Raw genomic sequence first — 20,143 nt, 5'->3', positions numbered from 1 at the left:
AAAATCAATCTAGATCCATGGATAGAATAAAAGATAAGTTCTTCTGGCTGTTACAAGCATTTCGCGCAAACTTGATGTACTCTAAAGCGTAAATGGTGTACGATAAAAAATTTGATAAGATGTGGGAGATATGCTGTTAACCGCAAATTTCGATAATAAATTTTAATCAACTAGACCAACTTTTGAATTGTACCGTTGCCGCCCCCTTTTTCGATATAAACAATTCACTAGAAAACTTAGCTTTTTCTGAGTATTTTTGTGAGACTGCGGATATCCGTGGTTCCCTCTAAACACTATATAATCTTCTTACCAGGTTTTATTGATATCCACATTACCCACATTATGCATGAAAGGACAGTTTAATCAGGAAATTTTTAAATACCTCCAGTAAACTTTGTTGTCGCCTTTCGATTTTTTCAAGTTCTTTACACTTTCTTTGGCCACATTCTAGGTTAAATTGAATATATGTGAAATATAATTTCCCAGACATAAAAGAAGAACATTTACATCCGCCAACGAAAGGAGCAATCATGAATGTTATATGGAATTTCGATTGTAGTCTATTTAAAAAATAAATCAGTGTACACTTTATGTACTGCGGGGAGCCAAAGTCATTCGTCGTTTTGGCCTCATAGATTTTTCGTCTCTGTGGTGGGGGGTGGGGAGAGCTGGAGTAAATTAGATAGAGTAGAGGATTAAGCGAAGAGAAATTAGCGGAAAGAGAAATAAGGTGGAGTTGAAGTCAAGTTCGTCAGTGCTATGGTAAGCGAGAGAAAGTGAATTGGAAGGAATGGAATAAAAAAAAAGTGAAACGTTACGGAACTATCGAGCGGATGAGAAAGTTATTAAGTTCGAAATGTTGTAATAAAATGAAAATTTAATAAAATATCTTGAAAGACTTCCTTTATTTGGTATAAGGGACATGAATAGTTAAATATAACAGCCTGTGCGCTAGATTTGTTAAATTAATTTGATATTCATTTTGGGTTTACACCGTCTAAAAGACAAATGGTTCAACCCACCTATTCAAAAGAAATTTCTTGTGAAACAAAACTTGGAGCCGCTGAGCTATCCTAGCGTGAGGTTTGGGGGAAAAAAGCCCTCACAGTACACACTTGAACAATCACAACTGCGTCCTACAACTAACTACAACTTTAGAGCAAATACACGTATTTGAATGCACCTATATATATGTATACATATAAGTGTGTGCACATATTACAACAAACAGGACAAACAGATAATAAATACAAGTTGACAATGCAAGCAGAAAAAGCCCTCGTTCCCGTAAAGTAAACAAATGCATTTCATACAAATCAATTAAAGTAAATTGAACTGCATTTATATATATATATATATATATATATATATATGTATAATAAAATATTGACTAAGACGAACTGCGACTGACTTTTATGTTTACATATATATATAGACATATTCAGCGAAAATTTCTTGGAATCGTGTAAAAGTCAGAGCGGCACGCATGCTAGTCACTTGTGTAATATTTGATGAGTAACATATACGTAGACGGAGCACAGATAATATAATTTAATGTCATTATTAGTGTGAGACAATGGATGAATGTGTAAATAAATAAACTAAGGCATGCATATACATACATAATACTTATTATTGTTATTGTTATTAGTATTTTTATTGTAATGTCAAAACAGTGATTTTACAACAACAACAACAATAATAATAATAATAACAACATAGAATAGAATAAACTTATCATGGTATAAAGGGTATTGGACGCGTTCTGCGTGTTTTTTTTTTTTGTCTGATTTGAAACAATTATGGTTTTTGATAAGATTATGGTTAACATGTAAGAGACATGTGAGTACACACACTGTCAAATATGTTATGTGGTGGGAGTTTAAACACAAAAACTTTTTAAATGAATGTTAAAAGGTTTTACAACTGAAAACAATTCCCGGAAATATTCAATAAAATTTAAGTAAATATTAAAAATGTTAAATAAAAAAGAACGAAACAAAAAAAAAAAAAAAAAAAAAAAAATTATAACAAAATATCGAAGAGAAAAAAAAAAAACTAAAACGTTAAATTGACTCATTTTCGTTCTTTAAATAATTTGCTGCGATTCATTCACGAAAACATTCAGGCAACAACTACATCGCGACGAGGGCTGTATAATTTTTTAACACCTTTTATTGCCACACACAACGTTTGTTTTCTCCTCTGTTCGTTATACGAATGTTATAAACAAAAAAAAAAAATAAAAAAAAAATAAAACAAGTTACGTGCATATATAGTATATGTGTGTAAGTCAGTTTATTGGGATGTTACCCGATTGACCCACACATACATGCGCACACCACGTACATATATCTACATGTTTTATAAGAAGTCTCCGTCCGTGCCTGTGTCGTTTTTTAATACCTTTACTAATTAACTGAAATAAACGTTAAAATTAATAACAAATTAGTAACACACCATAATCACCAGGCATTCCACACCACCACCATCACCATCGCCATCGCCATCGCCATCATCATCATGAAGTTAAATGACTGCAGATAATGTGCAGCGCAGGAGTGAATTTTTTATACATGTCCACGCATATCGATAGACATAAACATTTCTATATATGTGCATCGTGTCTGGTTGGGGTTATTAAAATTGTGAGTTTTGAACTTTAGTTTTTTCACTTCATCATTTTCATTATTCTGCAGTAATATACATTGGCTGTCTGTCTATCTGTCTGTCTGTCTATCTGTCTGTCTGTCTGTTTGTCTGTCTGTCTGTCTTTGTATTCTTACAAAACTTTTCAACGGTATTTTTGTGTTGAACTTGATAGCTAATGAGACCTTTGTTAAAATCCTCTAAAAACAGCATTAGAAACAGATTTTATTTAACCCTTCACAAGTACACATTGGTCTAATAGATTACCTGCAAGATTTCCGCAGCTCATACAACACCTCGCACACTGTACCTTTTGCAACTAGTAATATATGTTATCCGAAGATGATAAACGCAGCACGACCGTACACTTGCTACACTTTCCACGATTTCGTCGTAATCGTCGTCTAACAGAAATATGCATCAATACTATAATCGGCCACTGTGCGAGTTTTTGTGTCTTTCCTGCGTTTTACTACTATGCTAAATATTTTTGATGACAACAATCCTACGACAAGCGAGCCAGAGATGATCCATTATTGCAACAACACCAAAGAAGCAGCAGATACTCTGGATTGGGATGTTCAAAGATAAATAGTGCTCCTAAGACCTGCAGATGGTCACTTTACTTATTCTATGACAAAAAGGATATAGTGCGACGTGTCGCGTGAACTTTTCGCCTTTGAAGCTTTGAAAAGCTTGGTAGACACGTTTTTTGTTTTCTATCAAAAATTGAATTTATTTTTATCATTCCCTAGGACCATAAAATTGTCCCTCCATATTCAAATATTCATTTTCATTCCTTCTCCTCGAGGTTTTATGTTTCTGTAGTATTTCTTTTGCTGCTCCTCTCAAGCAGACACACAGAATCGCAGGGCTTGCACTTTATGTACAGCGAAGCGGAAGGAAAAACTGCAAGGAAATGCATATCGGCGGTGTAGATAACTTCCCAGCTATAATAGCACCAAACCAAAGTTTTAGTTTCTTGTCAGAAGCACTGATGATACCTTGCGAACTGCTTTCGGCCTCATGTCCAATCAACGAACGGTTTGATGAAGATACCTTAATGCACTTTTGTTTAGAAATCCCTTCAAAGGCACACTTTCAAAGGCATTTGCGAGTTTATAAGAATTAAAGCAGTAAGGAATCAATATTTGATTACATCTTTACAGTAGTACGAATGTATTCGACGGAGATAATCCTCTTCGGAGCTGAAAATTTCAATTAAACTGAACATTTTTTTTTCATATTCTACAAAATTCAAAATCATTTTTCGAATATTTTTGGTGTGGTCCCCCTTTTATTCCGGTTCGTCGCACGGTGGTATCTTTCCATTTCGGGGAGGTGGAGGAGAAGAGCTTCAAAGAGCTAAGACTTGGATTAGTGCTCTTTAACTTATTTGAAGTTTCCGTGGGAATGTTCAGATCACTATTAATTAATTTATTGTGTATTAAGAGAATACTTGCTATAGATTCTCAGATGTTGACCAGCTTGAGTGCTACCACGCTATGCAAACTTATTAGACATAATTTAATTAATAACTTTATCGAACTAAATAGAGGCATGAATTCTTCGTCTGTATATAATTTTATTTTTGTATATATTTTAAAACAACAACAACAAAAATTGACGTTATATGGTAATTTTCTATAAAGTATAGAAGAGGATCGTAAATGAAAAAAATTAAAAAAACAATTTTAAATGCAAATGCGCTCTGCTGTCCTTCCCCTCTCGTAATACGAATTAAAATTTTTACTAAAACCATTTCATTGTTGAAAGTTGAAAGGATAGACACTCGAACGTTACGATGTTTTGTAAAAAGTTCGCTTCGTTCAGAGCATTTTGGATAAGCTGTTCTTGGTATTAAGGTATTAAGCCTTATTTGTCGAGAACATCACTGATCTAACGTCTAGACCAACGAATAGCTTTACTGCAAATGAAGGTCTCTGCTTTCAAGTTGAATGTATGTTAATTTAACTTTCAAGGTTCATTGTAGTGCAAGGAGCTACAACATTGATAGCATATTAACTTTAAATAGAAGAGAAACCTGAACATATTAACTCATTTTGTTTGTGATGAACGTTCCTGTTCGCCTGCAGTGGATTATGCAGCTCTCTTATCTTTATTTATTAGTCGTTCGTGACATTAGGTTTTTGAAGAATTCAATCCTTCTCCAGGCAAGATGTCAAAATGGCGTAACACGATTTGGCTTTGGTTTGACTTGCTATCTATCCTATGAAAGGCTTACAGTTTTCCTCTAGCATTTATTATAAGTTCATCATGCACAGCAAGGATGACATTATCAACTATTCCTTGTGTTAAGAATTTTGATAAAGTGTATTAGAAGGCTTTAAATAGATGTTTTTGCGAAAAGAAATGTTACTGTGTAAGCCTTGTATGTATTCATAAAAAACTTAACATAGTCTTAGCATAAGTGATGTGGCGTATAATCATCGCAAGTTATTTAGGTTACAAAAAAAACAGGATTCGTTTTGCAAAATTTATATAAGTAAATGTTCGAAGGAAAAGAACAATGAAAATATTATTAGAGAGTGCATTGAAAAGTGTATCTCTTACAAAGTGAAATAATTTTGATTTGGAAAAAAGAAGAAAATCGAAATTTTGTAATAGGAAATTTAAAATTAAAATAAAGATCAAAGAAAAAGAAGAAGAAGAAGAAGAAAAAAAAAGTTATCATAATTTATGAGAAAGAAAGGAAAAAAATTACTAATAAAAAAATGAGACCACACACATTAGGACTATATTGGAAGCTACTGCTTTACTTGTGTACAAAAGCAAAGCTTAATTTTCATAACAAAACAACGAAAATCCATAAAGAAAAGAAACTCCGCACAGAAAAAAACAAAAAAAAGGAAGAAAAAAAAGGCAATTAATTTATTAATGATCTGCATTTAAGACAATAATCGAAGCGCATTTTGTTGTTGTTGTTGTTGTTGTTTTTTTAAGTGTTACCACAAGAACATGGTAAGAAGGGGACAAAACGCGCGTGCGTGCATGTGCGGTAGTGTGCAGTTTCGAGAGCAAGGTTAACACACATACGTAAGCACAATTTGTAGGCAATTAAAAAAGGTATTGATCATAATTTATACGAATTTGACATTTTTATATCTTTCTGTTTTGAAAATTGTCTGCCTAAAGGCTGACAGAGGGGGAACTGGACTCACTTGCGCTTATAACAGGACGGAAGCTAAATTTAAAGCAGCTGGAGATTTTTAGAAAAGAAATTACAACAAACATGTATAATACAATCCATACAACTGTTTTTCTGTTTATTTGTTTGTTTGTCTGTCCGAGCTTAGCTTACAAGATTATCAGATTAATTTCAATTCGATATTAATTAATCAATTAGCAAAGCAAATTTTAAATAAACAAAAATCTAGGCAAAAATGAAAAAAGTGGAAGAAGAAGATAATATATATATATATATATATATAATGTTTTTATATATATGTTTTTTGGTTTTTTTTTTTTTTTTAAATAAAAAATATAAATAACAACTTAATTATCTTCGACAACAACGAAAAGTATAATTTTTTAAATCTTAATTTACATATATATGCTAATTTTACTAGAAATCATACTACAATAGGCCATACGGCTACAGGGTAATATGTGAGAAAAGCTTTTAAAATCTTTTAAAATTTTGTGTTTTTTAAAAAAGTTATAAACACACATCAATATAATGATAACCGACCACAAAACCGAAACATTTTTTATGATAATACGCGTACGTTATTTTAATATGAAATGTGTATGGTAGGCATGCATGTATATGAGTGTGTGTGTGTGTGTGCGTGTGTGTGTGTGTGTGTGTGTGTGTGCATATTTTTGTATCTATCTATCTATATCTCTATCATGAACATCATCATCATCATTAACGTCATCATCATCATTACTATTATCATCATCATCATCATCATCATTGTTCATTTCATTTATTCAGTTTTATATAAAAATCATGTCATAACCATAACAATTGTCATAAAAGTGAATTTCAGGTTTTAACAACAAATATAGAAGCACAGAACAACAATAGCAACAACAATAGCATCAGAAACATTTTCATTGATTGTGATTTTTAAGTTCCGCAAGCACCAACCATTATACTAAAAATTCAGTCTATATTGCATCATAAATGTTGACTAAGGATAAGCTTTTTATGCACAACCAACCAACTCTCATAAGTACCTAACCTAAGAGTGCAAAAGAGAAAGAGCTTAACGCGAAGGATTTCCTATCACATTAATTGATATTTGTGAGACTGTAAAATTGCTAAATTACTCGTCTTTCTTTTTTTTTTTTTTTTTTTTGTTATTTTTTATAAACAAAGCTTAAAGGGTCTAGTGACGAACGGGCGAAAGGATTATATAATGTCTGTACTATATATCAATAAATTTTTATTAAAAGCCTTTTCATTAATGCTGGTATTGCGAGAATGAAACGGAGTGGAGTCATGGTTTGAAACCCATACCACATACAAAGATATGATGTTCGCAAGAAACGAGCTCTAATGGCTTCAATTACTGATTTGACGTCATTTCAATCTGAATCCATACAATAGAGCCCTTTGCAGAATAATTAGTTATTTTTAATTTAACCTGAATCCAAATTGTTTAAAAAATCGAAAACAAATTGAGGCTGTAAGCTTGTGTTTCATGACTTTGACTGCCTATGAGTAACGGAGTAAATACGGTCTAAATAAAAGTTGACTTTCAAGCCATTTATTAGAGAAGTCGTCCTTTGTTATAACAGTTCTTCTTCCAGTTTACTTTGATGTTTATGAACTTAATCAATCTTTGGAAAGGTATTGTTACACCCTACAGCATTTGTGGTGCAGCATACATTACGTTTGTAAGGGCGTACGTCACCCGTGCGTAAGATAGACCCACCTGTAGATATCATAGTATATATATATATATATATACCAAAATCATTTTTTTGAATCGACCTAGGCCTGTCCGTCCATCTAATGTCTGTCCATGTATCTTTGTGTTCAACCTGTTATTCCTAATTTTCCAGATACTTTGAGAATAATTGTTACACTGACAGCGTTTGACCTAAGCACGAACATGGCTTGAAACCATCCAGTTTTTCGGTAAATAGTTGTTGGAGACAACATCGGTGCATTCTTCTCTCACAATCCTTTCGACAAGAAGGCATAGCAAGCAATTTGAGAAACAATTCACTTTAAGATATGAGTCATTAATATCATGTTAAATATTTGTGACACCTTGTGCCTACACCTTGACAACGACAAATTCTATCTCTCCCATGGTCCGTCTGTAATGAAAACGTTTTCCTGGCCGAAGAATGATATTGTCTACAATTCTATCTGTTCCACTGTCCGTTTGCATTTATTAAATATATTCCCCCACGGAACACCTCATTAGCTGAGTGTCAGCGGCAAAACGACATAATTGTAGTTAAGAAAACAAACAAAAAGAAAAAAAAGATTTGCAACGCAATTCAATTAAGCAGTAAATTAGGATACAGGGATATATTGTGATGTGTGAGGATGTGATTTTTTATATGAGAAAAAATCAAATACAAAAAGAATGTTTATGATCCAATTTACCTATATCTGGACAAGCTTTGAAAATTTTTAGCAGTTATGAACGGATAATACAGAAAAAGCAAGTGAGTGGTAATGACCGTTGAATGTTTTACATATTACCCGAAACGGGTTAGTTCGGCATTGTGGTAATCCTGTGTAATGTAAACGCTTTCCCGGTCAAAAAAAAAGACAAAGCTTTCAAATTTGGTAAAAATTTAAGCAGGTCTTGCACGCAGCTTGGCACCGCAAATTAAGCAAATCGATCGAAGGACACATTTCTAATATAACATAAACTGAAATCGACTGCTTTTCAAACCGAAAAAAATGTGTTTTTTGCTTTTCACTTGTAAACTACGGTACTTAAAACGATAGTTAGAAGAATGAAAAACATCAGTCACCCCCAGCCACTAAAAAAAAAAAAATTTAAATTTAATTCTTTTGTCAAAACAAAGACAACATGCAGAAGAAGGCTTGACAGACTCAACAAGGTTTACGTGTTCTTCATCAGTATCAAATACTAAGTCTAGCGAAGTCTGTCAATACGTCCGTCAGTTCCTGGTGAGGGTTCTTCTGATCGCAACAGTTAACATATATAACTATTGGCTGTAAAAGAATAAAAGTTTTTCCAGACAAGTTGGTAATGAAAGTCGGTGCAATCAGGCAAAGAAAAGGCCCACAGTACAAGATCAACTGGAATAGATGTACCAATGATAAATTCCACAAATTTCTATGAATGACCGCACAGTGTGTGCACAAAAATGGAAAAAAACCCGCCAAACACGCCAATCCCACCAAACTCACCAAGCCCTGCCAAGCCAACCAAGCCCACTAAGCCCACTAACTCACTAAGCTCACTAAGCTCAATAAGCCCACTAAGCCCACTAAGCTCACTAAGCCCACCAAACCTACTAAGCCCACTAAGCTCACTAAGCCCACCAAGCCTACTAAGCCCATCAAGCCTACTAAGCCCGCTACTGCCACGATAGAATACCGCAATTGCGATTTTTTTTAGCAAATGATTTTTTTTTTTTAAAGCTATGGAATTTGTAAGAGACGTTTATAGGTAGAATAATACATGAATGCTTCATATATTCCATTGGGTGCTATGTCAAAATTTATAGAAAAAAGAGCGAAAGGAACGAAAAATCATTGAAAAATTAATAGTCGTACAATTTCTCTTAGCAATTAACATATTTGTCTTTATTGGTTTTTTATATTTAAAATTAATCCGTCAATGGTTTTATGGGCTTTGCTTTTTTTCCTATCTTTCATTCAATCAATTAAATGTAAAATAATATATATAGATGATTATTTGTAAAAGATCTCATAAAACCAAAGTTTAAATTCACATTAAAATGAGTGAAGAAATAAATAGATAGACGTTTACTAAATTTACAGCAACGGAAACTTATAAATTAAAAAAAAAAAAAAAAAAAAAAAAAGCTTAAGACATTTTGCTATTCAGCAATAATGCGCATTTGAAAGTGACATCTAACCAAACAACTCAATTAGAAATTTTGTGGCTCTAGAGAGAAAGATACTAAAAGTTTTGGTCTCATCGATAACCGCTTTTACAGATAAATTTAAATATTAGTAATAAAGATGTCAACAATATATGCGAACAAAAACGTAGTTAGTTGGTGGCCTAAAAGCCATTAGAGAGACTTGATTTTTATTTATTTTTTTATTTTTTTTATTTTTAATAGATGATGATGATGATGAGTTAAAGAAATGAGAAAAAATTATAAATTTTTTTTCAACTTATGTTTAAGCATAAATTCATAGTTTTATAAATGACACGCCATAGAGAAAAGAAATGAATATTTATGAAGCTTAGTACTACTACTACTGATCGCTTAACAGTAATAGTTCAGTTTCTTATATTAATTTATTATTAACATAAATTAGTTTCTATAATAAGTAACCAAATGTGTGGCATTTGTTTAACTTATATGAATTTTAAAATATTTAAATTTCATTCCAATATATTATGTTTGATTTTGAATTTTTTTATTTTCTTTGTTTTTTTTTTGTTTTTTCTTATTTATATTATCGTGTATGCATTGGGTTGGCGGAAAAGCTCTTATTCTTAATTACATGTTCAAGTCTCTCTCTCTCTCTCTCTCTCTCTCTCTCTCTCTCTCTCTCTCTCTCTCTCTCCTCTCTCTCCTCTCTCTCGTCTCTCTCTCTCTCTCTCTCTCTCTCTGTCTTTCTTTCTTTCTTTCTTTCTTTCACTCTGTCTTTCTTTCTTTCTTTCTCTTTGTTTCTCTCTGATGAAAGAGCTGTGCGTGTGCCTTTCTGTGTAGGTACATAGCAGGACATTCATTCAGGTTGGATGACAACATTTTTTGTACCTTTTTTTTCCTTTTGTTGGACATTGTATTACGGTGAAGTCAGAACAAGTGGCCACACACTGGGAGGCATAAGTAAATGTTATTTGCCTTTACCGATTGAACATTTACCACAGCTACGGCCACACATGAATCGTAACTAAACTATAATCCACCATACTGGGACACGCATATGCCGACTCGATAGTCGCGCAGCTTAACTACTTAGTTATAGGGTATGACACCAAGGTGTCGGGTCAAATATTTATGCATCGTGTGTTACGTGCATATTACATGCTACATTTGCTGGAGAAGATCAAGGACAGTGTAATTTCGTCAAACGCAATTTAGCCGCTCTTGATACTAAGGACTAATTCCTTTGAGAATATGCAGAACTAGAGGAGATGTTTTAAGCAAATTTTGAAATATCTCATCACTGTCAATATTTCATGACATTACAAACTTACATATGTTTTAGTATCAGGACATTTTGATAGGTGTGTAATAGTAATGCTAGAAATGCTATGAAACGTTGACAGATTTTATTGGAAGGTTGGTATTATCTAAAATTCATTAATAGTCGTTCCACATTTGTATATTATCCTATGAATTTATTAATATTAATATATCTCCGTAGAAGAAACGTCAGAATAGTCGATTACGATCTAAACCTGCCTGAGTTAGCCTGCCTCTGCGGCACTTTGGTCCATAAGAAATCTTAGGTAACCGGGTAGAGCTAAAGCACTGAACCTTTCAGGTCATTTCGAGTTTGAGAACTCTTTTTAGTGACGATTACAAAGTAACCCTCAAATATATTATAATGGACTTAAAAGAAACGGTTTTTTAAAGCCTTGAAATAAAACTTCGAAGAAATCGTAAGCCGTGCAAGTTCGCTTTGCACTGCTAATATTTAACAGAGGCACTGCAAAACAAATATTTAAAACGTATAAGTATTGGTGACTATGCTGGAAGAATGTGACCTTTATTTCGGCTAAAGTTTCTCTTCTCCAGCTAAGGCTATAGTGGTCCATGATCTTTTTTTCATTATTCGTTTCGTTAATTATCTGATTTTAAGGCCAACCAGTTCGGAAGCTCAGCAGTTCTACGCTACATTCTGATTGTTTGTGACAACTTTAGAACTCGTTATGGATTTTCTGATAATTCGCAAATTAGAGGAAATGTTTCACGTCTTGCGTCTTTAAAGGAAAGTCCTATGACAAAGGTTTTTTTTACGAAAGCTTGAGTAGGTTTGATCCACTCTTGTTTTGTTTGATCACAAAAGATGGATTAGTTAGCGTTGCTTTCGTGCGAACAAACCTATTCATTATGTATGGAATTGATACAAGATAGGGGCAACCGTATACGTGCATCTGCGTGGGAATTCATTTGGTTAATGAGTCTTCCATTCCAAATGTTTGACTTCTGCTTGAAGACTTTGATCTCTGTGAAGAAAAGCAATTAAGCCGAAAATATTTTTGGACTTGTTTTCTTCATCTCTTTAGAAATGGCTGTTGATCAGACTAAGGTTTTCTAGGAAAGTTTTATTTCCCAATCAACCTGCGCTGAATGATGACTCTAAAGCAACTTCTCCAAAATCGATTGCTTTGTGAGAAAACATCAATACGAGAAGAAATTGCAATTTTAGTATATTCAACCATTCGAACAGTAAGCCAAAGCAAATGCTCTAAAACTTGAAGCATTATAACTGGTAACAAAATCTCGCATTGTTCGATTGCGCGGTCGTTCCAACAGAAATGATGCACGCCCCCAAAAGCAAGCTTGCAGTAATATGCAATTCCATTCGAAACCATTACGTAATATGTTTCGAAATAAAGCAACCAAAATGGTATCTTAAAGGTACACTAACTGTCATTAGCTGCAAATGTGTTGCTATGTTTACTCTTCTGACAACCTAAGAGATATCCGTGTTGCCATAATTTAAAAGAAAAATGGTTTAAATTAATTTCTAAAAAATTTCCATTGAGAATTTCCTTTTCCTTTTAAGTTTTTTTTTTTTTTTAAATTTTTTTTCGAATTAATTAAGTTATTTAGTTTGTTTTTACAATATTTTGTTAAAATATACTAAATGACATGCTGGGTAAACTTGACTTGTCATAACTGTCGTAGAGCCGATCTGTGTCGACCAATGAGCAACGCAAGTAATAAAAAATTCTATGTCCGTCCTTCTGTACGTCATTGAAACATTTGCGAAACTGAGAGGGAAAGTTAAAATTTGATTCATGCGCTCAGCAGCTATTGATCAAGTTTCCAAATACGCCTTATCTGCTTGTGAATAAAAATATTGATCTGGTTACGAATGCAGTCCACAAGATATTGCTGTTAATTTCCCCTAACAAGCAATTGGCATGACATGAACATTGATTATCATTGAAATGATGGGTATTCAAGATTCGCTCCAAAACGCATATCATTTATTTATGTGTCTTTTCAATATGGTTTTCTTGGTTTTCTAAACAATATTAAGCTTCGTGAGACAACTGTCTGAACTGACTGAAAGTCTAACATAATTTTGTTGACATTGTTAAATAGCAAATATGTTAATTTATAATAACTACATTTAATCCCCCATATATTAAAAATTAAAAAAAAAAAAAAAAACTTTAGCTTACTTCGATACATAGACCTTTTGAAATATCTAAAGCTCGTTAGGATGATTAGCTGGATTTTATTTACCAAAAATTTTCATTCACTATTTCTTAGTCTATGCGAAGGAAATTTTAGTAAAGATATGAGATAATGCTCGGACAAGACATATCATATCAAAACACTATGCGGTTAAAAATGGCAGCAGACCAGGCAGAGCGGCGGTCGATTACAGACCTTTAGCGATTTTGCGTAAAGTGTAGCTCTTTGGAGTTAAGTGAAGAGCAGAGACCCCATATATATGCTGATGTCTTTGCACTTAGTTGATGAGAAATCGCAACTATCATCAAAGAATCCAATGAAGAATTGGCCCTAACATTCGACAACCAGGTCTGATCGCTTCGGCGGGACCATGATAGCTTGTTCGGAGATTTTCCTTAGGACAGTATACAAGGCGAGTTAAATTTGATTGTTGGTAGATCGTCGGAAATTTTGTTTGTGTGTATGTCGTATAAATCAACACGAGGACTTGCACAAGTATCTGCTCAACATATGTATAAGAAAGTATTGTCAGTCGACGATACATATAGTTCTAGGTTCACACGCGTACTCATTTTACCCACTTTTAGCTCTTACAGGACGTAGTAACAGAAAAGGAAAGATGAGTTTATTCAATAAAACGCCATCGGCTAGCCGGGCATCGTAACGCTGCCCAAGATAAATATAGTATTATTAGAAGTTGAGAAGTAACCAAGTGAGAACATGACACGGAGAAATCAGATTACGACAATTTTCAGAGCAGTGAGAGAGAGAGAGCATAATGAGCTATTTCTCCACAGCTCTTTCTCTTTGTGGGTGAGGGTTGCCTACGCTCTGACAATATATCCATCCGCAAGTCATTGTGAGAATTATTCACCAATGATGTGGAAAGGTCGTGCAGACCTCGTACTCTGTTTTCAGCCAAAGCGACATTGAATTAAAGGTTTAGAAGTTAAGAGAAAAATTTCACTAGCTTAGGTACCTAGTAGCGATAGGCTTTGAAGAAGAACTGCATCTATAGTTTGTTCTCTCGTGAAATATTTCCCGAGTAGCTACCGGACCTAATGAATTTGTTACTTTTCTTTTTCCGGTAGAACCTATGGCAGCTGCTCCGACAACTTCATACACACACACACACACCCACACACACACACACACAAAATCCAAATCGTTAAAGTTTCATTCGAAAGTATTTCAATTTTAATTTTATTTTCTACACTTTCACGTTTTCATTATAAAATTATTTTCTAGTTATTGCACTTTTAAGAATGATTTAAATAACAAAAAAAAAAAAAAAAAAGAAACTCGAAGCTTACAATTATTTGTTGAAACAACAGGCTGTTAATTATTGGTAAATTTCTACCCCATCAAGAGTTTCTTGATATAAACAATAGAAAACGTGCTTGCAGTCGTTAATTGGGAAAATGAATTTTTTTTTTTTTTTCCAATTAATTTAGTAAACAATTTTTATTTTGACTATTCATGTTACCAATTGGCCCAACACTACACGAAGAGTAACAATAACAGTTCAACAATAAAACCAACAAAAACAACAAGGACAATAACAAAAATAAAAAACAACAACAACAACAACCCTAACACAGGCCCTTAAGACAAATCAAAAAATCGAGCTTGCATTCGGTACGAATTCTCTCGCTTGCCCGATAACAAGGGAAGCATACTTTTTGCAACGACATGCAACAACGTGAAGTGATAGCCGTGTAAGTGAACAATACACTTGTAAAGAAACTGAACTAAAAAACAATTATGATAGGCAAGTAAACATAGCCCATCGAATAGCAACAGCAATAACCTGAGAAAATTTCTGATGGTATGAGTAAAAAATTCCGCCTTGAGGAAGACAAGGTAAGTAAACTGGGATGAAAATAAGTCCAGCTGTGTAAGTGAATGTCGAAAGGAGGGAATTTAGTGAATTTAAATTAAAAAAAAAAAAAAAAAAAAAAACTTGACTTCAAGTGTAGCCACTTTCGACGTATATAAGCAGAAAAATAATTTTCACTATAAGAAGAGAGAAAGATAGAGATTTAGATAGAGATAGAGAGAGAGAGAGAGAGAGAGAGAGAGAGGGAGAGTTTAGGACCTACGCATGTCTTTTCTTCCTTTTTTTTTTTTTTTTTGTTTTTTTGTTTTGTTTATGGTATTCAAATATTCTCAGACCGATTCTTACTAAAATGCACAATGATGATGATAATGATGATGATGATGATGATGATGATGATGGCAAGGATGGCAACTGATGGTTGCTTATATTTGCCAGAGCAGAACAGTAAAATTTCATTTAGTTTCATTTATTGAACGTGCCATGCGACCATTCATTGAGAAAGAAATGAATGTAATAAAGTGGCCTCTGGCTCGGTTTTACATACAACAGTACAACAGAACGTAGTAGTGCGATGTTTAGAAATATTTTTACAATTTTTTCTTTCATATATTGTGAGAGAAAATTCATATGTTTTTATAGAGAAGGGCTGGAACGCTAGCTCGCTTACGAGTGAGTCGCTTATGTTTCTGCACTAGTAATCAAGCTGCTTTGGTATTTTTCTAAAAAGTTGTTAAAAATTTCCCTTCAAAGATGTATATATGATTAAATGCGTAGCTGTTACGATATGCAATTCAGGTTTGTTCAAGTGCATCGCATCATAGCAGTCGAAACAGCAACATTGTTGTTGTTTATGATTTTGTGGTATTTATTAGCTCCAGCATTGCGCATATATATATATATATATATACATATATATATATATATATACGTACATACATACGTATATAGCTAAGATATATCAATAGCGAATGCGTATCGTATGTGCATTGTTTCGAATGAATGATGAAGAGTGTGAGAGAAAAAGAAATACAGAGAGAGAGAGAGAGAGAGAGAAAGAGAATAACAAGTCAACGCAGGGCTGGCATAAATAGCCAAAGGGGTTAAGGTAACTAATTGTTTTTCATACAAATATATACCTTTTCTCCCCACATCTTACGATGCGAATGAAAGAGGAAGAGACGGCATGGGAGAAAAATATATATATACTTTGCCTGCAAATATTTCATTTTTTCTTAAACAAAAGCCAAAGTATGTAACATGCACTGTAAGAAATTCTTGTATTCAATACAAAATTTTGCTTTCTTTTGTTCCAGCGAATGAATGCAACCGCCTTAACAGAGGATGGGCTTTTCTTAAAATGTTTCGATTGTATAGAATGTATGTTCCGTTATACGAGGAGAACCTAGAAATGTCAACTCTTATAGCTCCGGCATCTGAAAATTCCTAAAACTTCGGCGTATACTTATTTCTACTATTGTGAGTGATTTTGACCCATAAACGGTAGAGTCTCAAAAAGAAGAAGACGAGAAGAAGCGCAAATGTAGCATAAATCTTCCACATTCGATTAAGAACCGAAGTTTAAAAAGTGGTTGTGATATGTCCGCTTACTTGCCCGCGGTAGATTAAAAACTGTGACAACCCCGAAAAAGTGCAAACCCATTTCCCATATTTTCTTCGACAGCTGTCGATGTTATAGTGAAATACCCAAGAAGCCTAGGTTCGTTCAGTTTCTCCCACATTGCTGTCGCGTTTATAAGCACATTACGCCCATTTTTTATCTCACATTCTTAGGCGAAAAGGGATTCCAAATCCCAGCTTTCTATCTTAATTTTTGTGACTCCAGTGATTTCACAAAAATGGTGGGTCGTAACGATCGATAACGGTAGAAATATATGTATATATATATATTATTGGTATTTCGAAAAGCTAGACTACATAGAGAAAAACTTATTAGGCGATTTTAAAAATCCTTTCTTTAAAAACAAGTCTTTCGAAAATATTTGAATTTTCCCTATTTTTTAAAAGTCAAAAATTTAAAAAAGTTGTATTGACCTACGAGGTAATTCTAGTGTTAAATCACTTATAAAATATAAGATAAGTTTTCAATACGGAATTTAAAAACTTGTATTGATGACATCAAATGTGATGATATTACTTATTATATATGTCAGATAGATGATTGGAACATATATGGTACTACATATTATACATTTTGTGGGCACAATCTCCAATACCGTAACCTGAAAGGTCTATTTTGGTCGTTACATACATTGTATGTCATATATCATTTTTGGCAAGATTCTTTATTCGCGCGAACAGCTAGCAAGCTCCAAGCTAAAAAGCTTGCTTCAATCAACGAGTTTACAAGTAATTATAAATAAATAAAAGAAAATAAAGCATCTAAACAAAATTGTCGTATTAAAAACTTACAAGACCTTTGTATTTTCTCCACAAATAAATATTTACACCTTTGGAGGAATTCGCAGCAATAACGCCCTACACTTAATAATATATTTGATGATCGAAACTTTCCTTTAACCCGCAAAAATGTGGCTGAATAGATGTCAGAACCAATTGCACGAACAATTTCATGACACAATATGAAATATCGGCTATTAAAATCCTATAGTCCTTGAAGGTTGATAACGAACTTTTTATGCTATGGTCATGAGTTGTCTGCTATTGCTGAAAAACCAGTAATGATGTGTATATTTTTAAATCGGGTTAGAACTACATTTTCGGATTACTCTAAACATATTATTATGATTTATGCCGCTTTTAGCAAATGGTAGATTACCTATGTACAGTTGTATGCATCGACCTCGGCTTAGAACAGACAAATCTTTTCTTATTCCTATTGTTTTAGAATAACTTTCTAAATCGGTTTAAACTTGCCTGTCCGTCTGTCTGTTCATTTGTTTGCCCGCCTTGCCGTCCGTCCGTCAGTCCGTTCGTGTGGTTGCCTAATGCCGGTTCATGCATTGTTGTATTTTCAAAATGTTTTCACGAATTTCGTACGCTGAGCAGTTTTGCTCAAGGACGAACACTATTGATTTGTTCGGGCTATTTTTTTCTTTATTTTCAAAAGTCATTGTTCAAAATTCATTGAAAGTACTGGACAACAGTTTTTCGACATATCTAATATAACATCTTGTGGAAAATTTGAAATATTTGGGTTTTTCGAATCTTTTTCCATTTCCACGAAGTTTCGCTTTTATATTATTTTCTTTATTTTATGATTAAAACATAGGGAGGACAATTAATGATTTATGATAAATTTGGACTCTCTCCATGCCATCACCATCATCACAACTGCATACCAGCAATGTATTGTTTTTAGTAAGCGCAGTGATGTAAGGTGTTTAGTAGTCGAGCTTGCTGTATTCCGAGAAAGCTCGTAGAGACTTTACAAGTCATAAGCACTTCTTTTTTTTTTGTATTTATATCAAGCTTGATATTGGAAATTGAATTTTATTGCGATTATTGCTCCGCAACATCAAATTGGACGCTAAGTCATAAGAACTATGATAAGAAAACCCGTTGCCTCTTCTCTTATGATTAATGATGGGTTGCAGCGTCAGAATAAGGCTGTAAGTGTGTTTGAAACTTTTTCAAAAACATATCTTCGTAATTGAAACCAAATTTCAATTCGAAATTTTGTGCCAATTTACACGCAAAGGCTTTGCAAAATATGTACTCACCAGTCCACTAACTCTAATCAGTAATTAATAAAAGCCATAGTTAAGAAGATTCGCGACATCTTTTTTTTGTTCAGCAAGATATGACAAATGAAGACTTTTTAAAAAACTTAAAAATTTCCTCCATGTATTTTGTGTGCACCTTATGCGAGCTAATAAAAATTTTAAAAGTTGCTTCCTTTCTCTCTCTCTCTCTCTCTCTCTTCATTTCTCTCTGCAAAATTTAAAAAAAAAAAATAAAGCAAAAAGAAGAAAAAAAAAAAAACCAAAAACGTACGACCTTAAGTATTTGTATTAATAATACACCCTCTTAATGCGTGTTGTTGTCGTTTTTGTTGTGCGCACATATTCAAATATTGTTATATGCAAGCAGTGCGTGTAGATGGGTGTGTGCATATAATCATACATTCGCATACGTTCAGGCTCATTGAGCATGTTTATTAGCTGGCTTTTTGTGCTAATTAGCAACAGTACTTCATGGTTATTAAGATTGTGGCAAGTGGTTGCACAATTCAAGCAACAACAACGACAACAGCAATAATAATATAGCAACTAGGCTTATAATTTTTATTCACGAGTTTTTTCTTTTCTTTTTTTTTCTTTGCCACTTTGCATTCTTAAGCATATGACGTCGACGATGATGATCATTATGATGACGATGTTATGTTAATGATAATAGCGATGATTATGATGATGCTGTTGCAGCGAATACGTGTATCTCTTATATGCGTATAATATAATAACGTAATGAGTATACGTGAATGTTCTACTCATTCCACTTTCTACACTTGGAAACCCATCAACTCATTTACTTACTTAACTACGTATACAGCCTACACATTTAAACATATATGCATAGATAGAAAATACAAGCATTTGTTCATGTATATGAACATTCGCAAGCCCTATACACACAAGCGTTATACATGATTTTATGCCCATTTGCATTTCTATACTATCAGCCCAAGTCATAATGCACCATTTTTGTTACTGGTGTTGTTGCTATTGTTAAGTTCATTTACGTTCTCTCTCTCTTTTTTTTTGCAAACAAATATTTTTTCATAAATTATATATATCAAGCCAGATGAGCTAATTATTATTACTTGTTTTTTTTTTTTTTTTTTGAAATTATTGAATTACAAGTGAAAGCGTTTTTTTTTTTTGAAACTTTTTTTTTTTTTATTTTAAATATTATTTTGTGTTAAAAATTTTCTTCTCGTTCCATTTTCTTCACATAAGAACAGGAAATAAAAAAAGGAAATCTTTTTCATAATTCTTTAAAATCTCCCAAGCATCCAAAAGTATGTTACAACATTTTGTTTTAAAAAATTTTACTTTTTTAGTTGATATTGAATAGAATCTTTAACACAATAGGGTGACGTATATGACCTTTTTTTTGTTTTTTTTT

The sequence above is a fragment of the Glossina fuscipes genome, unplaced genomic scaffold (genome assembly GCF_014805625.2).
Source record: "Glossina fuscipes isolate IAEA_lab_2018 unplaced genomic scaffold, Yale_Gfus_2 2, whole genome shotgun sequence".
NCBI classification, from domain to species: Eukaryota; Metazoa; Arthropoda; class Insecta; order Diptera; family Glossinidae; genus Glossina; species Glossina fuscipes.
The sequence above is the reverse complement of the archived record's forward strand: the minus strand, read 5'-3'. Positions refer to the sequence as shown.